The sequence below is a fragment of the Oncorhynchus masou genome, unplaced genomic scaffold, assembly GCF_036934945.1.
Source record: "Oncorhynchus masou masou isolate Uvic2021 unplaced genomic scaffold, UVic_Omas_1.1 unplaced_scaffold_1144, whole genome shotgun sequence".
In the NCBI taxonomy this organism is placed as follows: Eukaryota; Metazoa; Chordata; class Actinopteri; order Salmoniformes; family Salmonidae; genus Oncorhynchus; species Oncorhynchus masou.
Window position 1 is genome coordinate 40572 of NW_027001186.1, and position 12055 is coordinate 52626.

General features: G+C 45.4%; 1 pseudogene; it reads right to left on the minus strand.

Annotated features, from left to right (window-relative positions):
• The window catches only part of LOC135529352 (formin-2-like), a 164518-nt pseudogene that overhangs the window by 14213 nt on the left and 138250 nt on the right, over nucleotides 1-12055 (minus strand).

The window sequence follows — 12055 nt, forward strand, 5'->3', positions numbered from 1 at the left end:
AGAAACCTTCCTAACCTAGACATGTCATTCTGTCCCCTGGGAGACACCTTCCTAACCTAGACATGTCATTCTGTCCCCTGGGAGACACCTTCCTAATCTAGACATGTCATTCTGTCCCCGAAGGGGAGAAACCTTCCTAATCTAGACATGTCATTCTGTCCCCTGGGAGAGACCTTCCTAACCGAGACATGTCATTCTGTCCCCTGGGAGAGACCTTCCTAACCTAGACATGTCATTCTGTCCCCTGGGAGAAACCTTCCTAACCTAGACATGTCATTCTGTCCCCTGGGAGAAACCTTCCTAACCTAGACATGTCATTCTGTCCCCTGGGAGAAACCTTCCTAACCTAGACATGTCATTCTGTCCCCTGGGAGAAACCTTCCTAACCTAGACATGTCATTCTGTCCCCTGGGAGAGACCTTCCTAACCTAGACATGTCATTCTGTCCCCGAAGGGGAGAAACCTTCCTAACCTAGACATGTCATTCTGTCCCCTGGGAGAAACCTTCCTAACCTAGACATGTCATTCTGTCCCCTGGGAGAAACCTTCCTAACCTAGACATGTCATTCTGTCCCCTGGGAGAAACCTTCCTAATCTAGACATGTCATTCTGTCCCCTGGGAGAAACCTTCCTAACCTAGACATGTCATTCTGTCCCCGAAGGGGAGAAACCTTCCTAACCTAGACATGTCATTCTGTCCCCTGGGAGAGACCTTCTAACCTAGACATGTCATTCTGTTCCCTGGGAGACACCTTCCTAACCTAGACATGTCATTCTGTCCCCTGGTAGAGACCTTCCTAACCTAGACATGTCATTCTGTCCCCTGGTAGAGACCTTCCTAACCTAGACATGTCATTCTGTCCCCGAAGAGGAGAAACCTTCCTAACCTAGACATGTCATTCTGTCCCCTGGGAGAGACCTTCCTAACCTAGACATGTCATTCTGTCCCCTGGGAGAGACCTTCCTAACCTAGACATGTCATTCTGTCCCCTGGGAGAAACCTTCCTAACCTAGACATGTCATTCTGTCCCCTGGGAGAAACCTTCCTAATCTAGACATGTCATTCTGTCCCCTGGGAGAAACCTTCCTAATCTAGACATGTCATTCTGTCCCCTGGGAGAAACCTTCCTAACCTAGACATGTCATTCTGTCCCCTGGGAGAAACCTTCCTAACCTAGACATGTCATTCTGAGTTCTGAAGGTCAGGGGTTTTATGTACCAGGCATTGGGTTGCAAAACTACCAGTAGTTTACCAAAGTTACCACAATCTTCAGTCATTTTTGTAATTGACAGAAAATCTGTGACTATCACATCTTTAGTTATATTTCAATGACATCAAACAAATGTTTTCATAAAGTTTTCCTTTTAAAAACAAATAATAATCTGTGTCCATATTGTTCACGAGTTTCCAGTAGATAAACCAATCTGATTCAAGAGAAAAGAGCCTAACGAATGAAAATGTGTAAATTAACATTTACATTTCTTAATGAATGAACTCTGCACCTCGTCCAACTAGAACATGTCCGGACTGCCGCCAGTCTAACGCCAAAACAACCACCGACGTCGGCAAAGATCTCCGTCTGGATCCGGTCTAGTTAGACGTCGGCAAAGATCTCCATCTGCATCCGGTCTAGTTAGACGTCGGCAAAGATCTCCATCTGGATCCGGTCTACTTAGACGTCGGCAAAGATCTCCGTCTGGATCCGGTCTACTTAGACGTCGGCAAAGATCTCCGTCTGGATCCGGTCTACTTAGACGTCGGCAAAGATCTCCGTCTGGATCCGGTCTAGTTAGACGTCGGCAAAGATCTCCGTCTGGATCCGGTCTAGTTAGACGTCGGCAAAGGAGATGGTGGTCTGCTTTGCAACATGTTGGGATTACAGACTCAGATGTTGTAAACGTCAGCGAAGACTTTCCAGCTGGTCTGCACATGCTCTGAACGACCCCTGGTATTCTGTCTGGCCCAGCGGCCTTACGAGTCTTACACACGTCGGCCACAGGGAGAGAAATCACAGTCGTCCACGATGAGTCAATGAATGCAGAGGACAGCCTCTGGTTAATGCAGTACAGGGGTCAGAAGTGTCACCTATTAGAATGCAGTACAGGGGTCAGAAGTGTCACCTATTAGAGTGCAGTACAGGGGTCAGAAGTGTCACCTATTAGAGTGCAGTACAGGGGTCAGAAGTGTTACCTATTAGAGTGCGGTACAGGGGTCAGAAGTGTTACCTATTAGAGTGCGGTACAGGGGTCAGAAGTGTTACCTATTAGAATGCATAATAGGGGTCAAAGTGCCCTCTGTAATTGTGGGAAAACAAACTGTTAATTTGCCTGAACAAACCTTGCAACCCAATGGGAACAAGATGATGATGTGACTCCTGATGTTTTCTTTACAAACCACTTCCCTCCTCTCCTCCAGGTTAATGCCCTGAAACCATGACCAACATCTGTACGTCTCTCACAGGGCACCGCGGTGTCACACACACACACACACTCTTGTACTGCGGAGCAATGCAGGGACATTCTCTATGCATTCAGAGTAACCTGAAACTAGACATAATCGTACCAGATCCACACAGAGAAACTAGACATTATCGTACCAGATCCAGACAGAGAAACTAGACCAGATCCAGACAGAAACTAGACATTATCGTACCAGATCCAGACAGAGAAACTAGACCAGATCCAGACAGAAACTAGACATTATCATACCAGATCCAGACAGAGAAACTAGACCAGATCCAGACAGAAACTAGACATTATCGTACCAGATCCAGACAGAGAGAGAAACTAGACATTATTGTACCATATCCAAACAGAGAAACTAGACATTATCGTACCAGCTCCAGACAGAGAAAGATATTATCGCACCAGCTCCAGACAGAGAGAGAAAGACATTATCGTACCAGCTCCAGACAGAGAGAGAAACTAGACATTATCGTACCAGCTCCAGACAGAGAGAGAAACTAGACATTATCGTACCAGCTCCAGACAGAGAGACAAACTAGACATTATCGTACCAGCTCCAGACAGAGAGACTAGACATTATCGTACCAGCTCCAGACAGAGAGACAAACTAGACATTATCGTACCAGCTCCAGACAGAGAGACTAGACATTATCGTACCAGCTCCAGACAGAGAGACTAGACATTATCGTACCAGCTCCAGACAGAGAGACTAGACATTATCGTACCAGCTCCAGACAGAGAGACTAGACATTATCGTACCAGCTCCAGACAGAGAGACTAGACATTATCGTACCAGCTCCAGACAGAGAGACTAGACATTATCGTACCAGCTCCAGACAGAGAGACTAGACATTATCGTACCAGCTCCAGACAGAGAGACTAGACATTATCGTACCAGCTCCAGACAGAGAGAGTAGACATTATCGTACCAGCTCCAGACAGAGAGACTAGACATTATCGTACCAGCTCCAGACAGAGAGACTAGACATTATCGTACCAGCTCCAGACAGAGAGACTAGACATTATCGTACCAGCTCCAGACAGAGAGACTAGACATTATCGTACCAGATCCAGACAGAGAAACTAGACCAGATCCAGACAGAAACTAGACATTATCGTACCAGATCCAGACAGAGAAACTAGACCAGATCCAGACAGAAACTAGACATTATCGTACCAGATCCAGACAGAGAGAGAGAAACTAGACATTATTGTACCATATCCAAACAGAGAAACTAGACATTATCGTACCATATCCAAACAGAGAAACTAGACATTATCGTACCAGCTCCAGACAGAGAGAGAAACTAGACATTATCGTACCAGCTCCAGACAGAGAGAGAAACTAGACATTATCGTACCAGCTCCAGACAGAGAGACTAGACATTATCGTACCAGCTCCAGACAGAGAGACTAGACATTATCGTACCAGCTCCAGGCAGAGAGACTAGGCATTATCGTACCAGCTCCAGACAGAGAGACTAGACATTATCGTACCAGCTCCAGGCAGAGAGACTAGACATTATCGTACCAGCTCCAGGCAGAGAGAGAAACTAGACATTATCGTACCAGCTCCAGACAGAGAGAGAAACTAGACATTATCGTACCAGCTCCAGACAGAGAGACTAGACATTATCGTACCAGCTCCAGGCAGAGAGACTAGGCATTATCGTACCAGCTCCAGGCAGAGAGACTAGACATTATCGTACCAGCTCCAGGCAGAGAGACTAGACATTATCGTACCAGCTCCAGGCAGAGAGACTAGACATTATCGTACCAGCTCCAGGCAGAGAGACTAGACATTATCGTACCAGCTCCAGACAGAGAGACTAGACATTATCGTACCAGCTCCAGACAGAGAGACTAGACATTATCATACCAGCTCCAGACAGAGAGACTAGACATCATCGTACCAGCTCCAGACAGAGAGACTAGACATCATCGTACCAGCTCCAGACAGAAACATCATCGTACCAGCTCCAGACAGAAACATCATCGTACCAGCTCCAGACAGAGAGACATCATCGTACCAGCTCCAGACAGAGAGACATCATCGTACCAGCTCCAGGCAGAGAGACTAGACATTATCGTACCAGCTCCAGGCAGAGAGACTAGACATTATCGTACCAGCTCCAGACAGAGAGACTAGACATTATCGTACCAGCTCCAGACAGAGAGACTAGACATTATCATACCAGCTCCAGACAGAGAGACTAGACATCATCGTACCAGCTCCAGACAGAGACATCATCGTACCAGCTCCAGACAGAGAGACTAGACATTTTTGTACCAGCTCCAGACAGAGACATCATCGTACCAGCTCCAGACAGAGAGACATCGTCGTACCAGCTCCAGACAGAGACATCGTCGTACCAGCTCCAGACAGAGACATCGTACCAGCTCCAGACAGAGAGACTAGACATCATCGTACCAGCTCCAGACAGAGACATCATCGTACCAGCTCCAGACAGAGAAAAGCAAGCTGTGTGTTGATGTGTGTGATCCCTGGTCCTTTAGTGGTTGGGGGTTTGTAATGTATAACAAACAGTAACCCTCATCTCTTCCCCGGGGTCTGGGGCTCATTTCTACTTCGTTGACTCTGTATTATCAGGAAACCTCATCGAACAACTGGAAGCTAACCGGACCAGTCTCGTATGTCGCAAACGGCACACTACTCCCTAAGGACACTTGGTCAAAAGTAGTGCACAATATAGAGAATAGGGTGCCATTTGGGACAAAGGCTTCATAGTCTTTTTAATATGGGGGATGAATACATATTCACTGATGTGGTTCAGTGACAGGTTTGCCTGCTTTTTGAATGGATTTTAATGGAGACAGATATGATCTGATATTAAACATATGGGGAAGGTTATGGGAGATCACGATTCAACCATGGGGGTAACAACAGTGATGGAATAATAATGGAAGAGAATACGAGACACACACCGAGACCACTGCAAAAGTAATACTGTCTGTTAGACCACTGACTAAAATAAAACAATACCTCCTGTCTGTTAGACCACTGACTAAAATAAAACAATTCCTCCTAATACTGTCTGTTAGACCACTGACTAAAATAAAACAATACCTCCTAATACTGTCTGTTAGACCACTGACTAAAATAAAACAATACCTCCTGTCTGTTAGACCACTGACTAAAATAAAACAATACCTCCTGTCTGTTAGACCACTGACTAATATAAAACAATACCTCCTGTCTGTTAGACCACTGACTAAAATAAAACAATTCCTCCTAATACTGTCTGTTAGACCACTGACTAAAATAAAACAATACCTCCTGTCTGTTAGACCACTGACTAAAATAAAACAATTCCTCCTAATACTGTCTGTTAGACCACTGACTAATATAAAACAATACCTCCTGTCTGTTAGACCACTGACTAAAATAAAACAATACCTCCTGTCTGTTAGACCACTGACTAATATAAAACAATACCTCCTAATACTGTCTGTTAGACCACTGACTAATATAAAACAATACCTCCTAATAATGTCTGTTAGACCACTGACTAATATAAAACAATTCCTCCTAATACTGTCTGTTAGACCACTGACTAATATAAAACAATACCTCCTGTCTGTTAGACCACTGACTAAAATAAAACAATTCCTCCTAATACTGTCTGTTAGACCACTGACTAATATAAAACAATACCTCCTGTCTGTTAGACCACTGACTAGTATAAAACAATACCTCCTGTCTGTTAGACCACTGACTAATATAAAACAATACCTCCTAATACGGTCTGTTAGACCACTGACTAATATAAAACAATACCTCCTAATACTGTCTGTTAGACCACTGACTAATATAAAACAATACCTCCTGTCTGTTAGACCACTGACTAATATAAAACAATACCTCCTGTCTGTTAGACCACTGACTAATATAAAACAATACCTCCTAATACTGTCTGTTAGACCACTGACTAGTATAAAACAATTCCTCCTGTCTGTTAGACCACTGACTAATATAAAACAATACCTCCTGTCTGTTAGACCACTGACTAATATAAAACAATACCTCCTGTCTGTTAGACCACTGACTAATATAAAACAATTCCTCCTAGTAATGTCTGTTAGACCACTGACTAATATAAAACAATACCTCCTGTCTGTTAGACCACTGACTAATATAAAACAATTCCTCCTAGTAATGTCTGTTAGACCACTGACTAATAAAACAATACCTCCTGTCTGTTAGACCACTGACTAATATAAAACAATACCTCCTAATACTGTCTGTTAGACCACTGACTAATATAAAACAATTCCTCCTAATACTGTCTGTTAGACCACTGACTAATATAAAACAATTCCTTCCTGTTTGTTAGACCACTGACTAATATAAAACAATACCTCCTGTCTGTTAGACCACTGACTAATATAAAACAATTCCTCCTAATACTGTCTGTTAGACCACTGACTAATATAAAACAATTCCTCCTGTCTGTTAGACCACTGACAAATATAAAACAATTCCTCCTAATACTGTCTCTGTTAGATGACTAATATAAAACAATTCCTCCTAATACTGTCTGTTAGACCACTGACTAATATAAAACAATTCCTCCTAATACTGTCCCTAAGATCGCTGGAAAAGCATGTGTGGTAACTTAAAGCTGCATTGTGTTACTTTATGGGTGACCCAAACATATTCACAAAGATGTGTATGTTATAGATCTGTCGTTCTCATTGAAAACAAGTCTAAGAAGCGGGTAGATCTGCTCTATTTCTATGCTTCCCATTAAGATTTATTTTTTTGCGTCCCGACTTTCGGTTTTGTAACACCAGCTTCAAACAGCTGAAAATACAATATTTTTGCTATAAAAAATATATTTAATTCACAGCGGTTTAGATGGAGATGGTACAATGATTCTCTACACTAAAGACCTAGCAGAGTCAAGCTGGTAGAAAGGTCAGCCGTGATGACAGAGTAGAGTAGGCGCCCTATAACGGCCTGTCAAGCCCTATAACGGCCTGTCAAGCCCTATAACGGCCAATAAAGGCCTATAATGCCCTATAAAGCCTATAACGCCCATAAAGCCTATAACGCCCATAAAGCCCTGGGGAAAATACATTTATCTAACATTCCTTCTTTAAAAACAGAAGAACATCATGTATCCAACGAGTCAATCCTGATGCATTTCTGACTCCTGGAAAGTAACCAACCGGTCTCAATGAGTTTCAGTGAGACAAAGCAGTCTTCAATTCTAACTAACCTGTACATAATAAACTCATGATCTAATTTAAAACATCTGGTTGTTTAAAAAAAAACACAGGACTGGTTGGTACCTTTCCTGTAGGATCATCTTGTTCTCCTTCTTCCACAGGTCTTTAAAGTCAGAGGAGAAGTCGTGCCACACGGAGAAGAAGGTGTTGGGGGAAACCTCCTTCTCTCCCATCTTAGCCTTCACCTGATAGAACACCGTCAACTCCAGGAACCTGCAACCGTTATGGAACAACCAACCAGACGGAGGGTAACGAAACAAAGATAAAATGTGTTTTACAACTGTAGGAATGTGGAAATAAATACTTACATTTACATTTAACATTTAAGTCATTTAGCAGACGCTCTTATCCAGAGCGACTTACAAATTGTTTCATGTGAGGTATTGATTAAATAGGGTTTCCCAAAATATAGAGCTTTACTAGCTAAAAACTACTTTATTCCAAACTGTCAAACTATGCTGCTATATTGGATGACAACATTGTTTGCTTCAACTCAGAAGAAAACACACACACACATAAAAAAAAGAAGTAATTTCTACCCAGTGGGCATAGACATCAACTCAACGTCTATTCCACGTTGGTTCCACGTCATTTCAATGATTCAACAACGTTGATTCAACCATTGCCCAATGGGTATAGAACTGTATTTTAAAGTGGTAGGTACAGATGTTATGACTGCATTGAAATGGTTCCTTACAACTTGTGAGTGTCACTGAGCTGTGTCTCCTGGACCTCCAGGTCAGATTTAGCTGCAAGACAGAAAACATGAAAGACATAAGTGGTTATTGTAAGTAGGATCGCTCGTTTCTCAGTAGTTGACAGGTCTCAGAACAGCCTCGTCTCTCAGTCAGGGCAGTAGTTGGTTAGTAGTTGACAGGTCTCAGAACAGCCTCCTCTCTTAGTCAGGGCAGTAGTTGGTTAGTAGTTGACAGGTCTCAGAACAGCCTCGTCTCTCAGTCAGGGCAGTAGTTGACAGGTCTCAGAACAGCCTCGTCTCTCAGTCAGGGCAGTAGTTGGTTAGTAGTTGACAGGTCTCAGAACAGCCTCCTCTCTTAGTCAGGGCAGTAGTTGGTTAGTAGTTGACAGGTCTCAGAACAGCCTCGTCTCTCAGTCAGGGCAGTAGTTGGTTATTAGTTGACAGGTCTCAGAACAGCCTCGTCTCTCAGTCAGGGCAGTAGTTGGTTAGTAGTTGACAGGTCTCAGAACAGCCTCCTCTCTTAGTCAGGGCAGTAGTTGGTTAGTAGTTGACAGGTCTCAGAACAGCCTCGTCTCTCAGTCAGGGCAGTAGTTGGTTAGTAGTTGACAGGTCTCAGAACAGCCTCGTCTCTCAATGAGGGTACTAGTTGACAGAATGCCAAGAGTGTGCAAAGTTGTCAAGGCAAAGGGTGGCTACTTTAAATAATCTAAAATATATTTTGATTTGTTTAACACTTTTTTTGGTTACTACATGATTCCATATGTGTTATTTCATAGTTATTCAGTATTATTCTACAATGAAGAAAATCATAAAAATAAACTAAAATCCTTGAATGACTTGGTCTGTGCAAACTTTTGACTGGTACTGTACAGTAAACAATAAGATCTGTGGCCCCTTAATACACAATCCTATCTGTCTACAGGTCAGAGAGACGGCCTCCCAGTCAGGGAGACGGCCTCCCAGTCAGAGAGACGGCCTCCCAGTCAGAGAGACAGCCTCCCAGTCAGAGAGACGGCCTCCCAGTCAGAGAGACGGCCTCCCAGTCAGAGAGACGGCCTCCCAGTCAGAGAGACGGCCTCCCAGTCAGAGAGACGGCCTCCCAGTCAGAGAGACGGCCTCCCAGTCAGAGAGACGGCCTCCCAGTCAGAGAGACGGCCTCCCAGTCAGAGAGACGGCCTCCCAGTCAGAGAGACAGCCTCCCAGTCAGAGAGACGGCCTCCCAGTCAGAGAGACGGCCTCCCAGTCAGAGAGACAGCCCCGGCCTCCCAGTCAGAGAGACGGCCTCGGCCTCCCAGTCAGGGAGACGGCCCCGGCCTCCCAGTCAGAGAGACGGCCCCGGCCTCCCGGTCAGGGAGACGGCCCCGGCCTCCCGGTCAGGGAGACGGCCCCGGCCTCCCGGTCAGGGAGACAGCCTCGGCCTCCCAGTCAGAGAGACAGCCTCCCAGTCAGAGAGACAGCCCCGGCCTCCCGGTCAGAGAGACAGCCCCGGCCTCCCGGTCAGAGAGACGGCCCCGGCCTCCCGGTCAGAGAGACGGCCCCGGCCTCCCAGTCAGAGAGACGGCCCCGGCCTCCCAGTCAGAGAGACAGCCTCGGCCTCCCAGTCAGAGAGACAGCCTCGGCCTCCCAGTCAGAGAGACAGCCTCGGCCTCCCAGTCAGAGAGACAGCCCCGGCCCCCCAGTCAGAGAGACAGCCCCGGCCTCCCAGTCAGGGAGACAGCCCCGGCCTCCCAGTCAGGGAGACAGCCTCGGCCTCCCAGTCAGAGAGACAGCCTCGGCCTCCCAGTCAGAGAGACAGCCTCGGCCTCCCAGTCAGGGAGACCTGCACCAAGACAAAGCCACCATTTAGATTCCCATTTCAATGTAAAGTGTGTGGGTGCTGCCTACGACCCGCTTGGAAGTTCCTGGATAACTGTTCGTTAGAGTGCAGTTAGCCATGGCATCGGTGGCTCTGGTAGTGGGGGAAGTAGGGTCTCCATTAGGGGCATTAGGGGTTGCAGTGGGGTCTTCCTGGGGTATCAGGGGTCAGTGCCAGGGGTGCTCTCTGACAAATTGATCCCAGTTGTGGGTAAAAAGAGAGATTCCACCGTGAAGCTGAATGGAGAGTGACACAGCAGCCTGCAGCAGTGAGGTTCTCGGCGTGAGAGGTGGAAGGGGGGGGAGTGGGGAGAAACGTTGACATCTCCAGACAGACAGCTCAGGGGTTAATGCCCGACACCCCAGACCCTGAGGTCCTCACGGGTCACAGGCAAAGATGAATGGCCATGGAAGGTTACCAAAATCTCTCATGGTGGACGGAACGTCAATGGTCACGAGGCATCATCCACCATGATAAAGGAAAACGCCATCCAAAAACTCTTTGGGAATTTGTTTCACTCGTCCTTTGTTGACATCGTCCCAAAATGTTTTGCTTGTCGACACTCATTTGAAGGTATGCAACTTCCAAAATACAGAAACCATCCTTGCATTTGGATTCATATGATTCAAAACGCAGCATCAAATTATGCAACAAAATGCATCATACGGATTTCTGTATATTGAAAGTTAAATATTTTGAAAACTTGGGTGCTGACAAGCAAAACATTTTGGGACGATGTCAACAATGGATGAATGAATCAAATACCAAAATATTGTTTTGGGGGCGGAGCTTTCCCTTTAATAAGTGGCGCTGGGTTCTTACTGGTCCGGGCTAATCACATCCAGATAACCCAGACCACGACAGCTCTGAGCCCGGAATAGTCTGCCACAACAATCAAGCAGGATACCAGAGTCACTTTGATTTATAATGCCTCTCAATAGGTGAAATTACTGCTCAATGAAATTGCTGCTCAGTGATTTGCTTTCAACTGGGGTCCATATAATTTTCTTAAGAAAACAGGGGGGGGGGGGGGTAATGAATGTGAGGAATTTGGAATTAGTACATTTCAGGGGAAGATCATCAAGAAGTCAATAATGTGAAGTCCACTGGGTGAGATTAAACAACCAGTTCAGATCAATCTCTCCACTGAACCAAAAAAAACAACAATAGAAGTCCAATGTTTCTCCACCATAATCTGCAGTTTGTCCAAGTGACCTCACAGCAGCAGACCACTTGTAGCTCGCCAGCCCCGGTACCTCCACATCCGACTTCCTCATCAGCGGGATCGTCTGAGGAGGGATTGGGGGGGGGGGGCTGGTGCTGAGGACTATTTATGTCTGTAATAAACCCTTTTGTGGGGAAACTCATTTCTGATTGGCTGGGCCTAGCACCCCTGTGGGTGGGCCTGTGCCCTCCCGGGACCCACCCCGTGGCTGCACCCCTGCCCAGTCCTGTGAATTCCATTTACTGATTATATGAACTGTAACTCAGTAAAATCATTACACAATGAAACTCTCTCCCTCAGTGGACAAATAAATTGGCATCATTGAAAAGTCAGTGTTCATTTTGTCAACAATAACAAAATATTTGTCAAACAATTTTTCCCGATGATAAATGATAAGGAGACGCCATGAAAACATTGGAAATTAAAATGGAGACGTGACAAGAATTCCACGTGAGCCTATTCAAGTTGGAATGAAGCTCCTGGTCGTCGTGTTTGTCCAGTCACAAGGACGCATGCTTCTGAAGGATATTTAATGCAATCCTATTATTGGCAGAAAGAA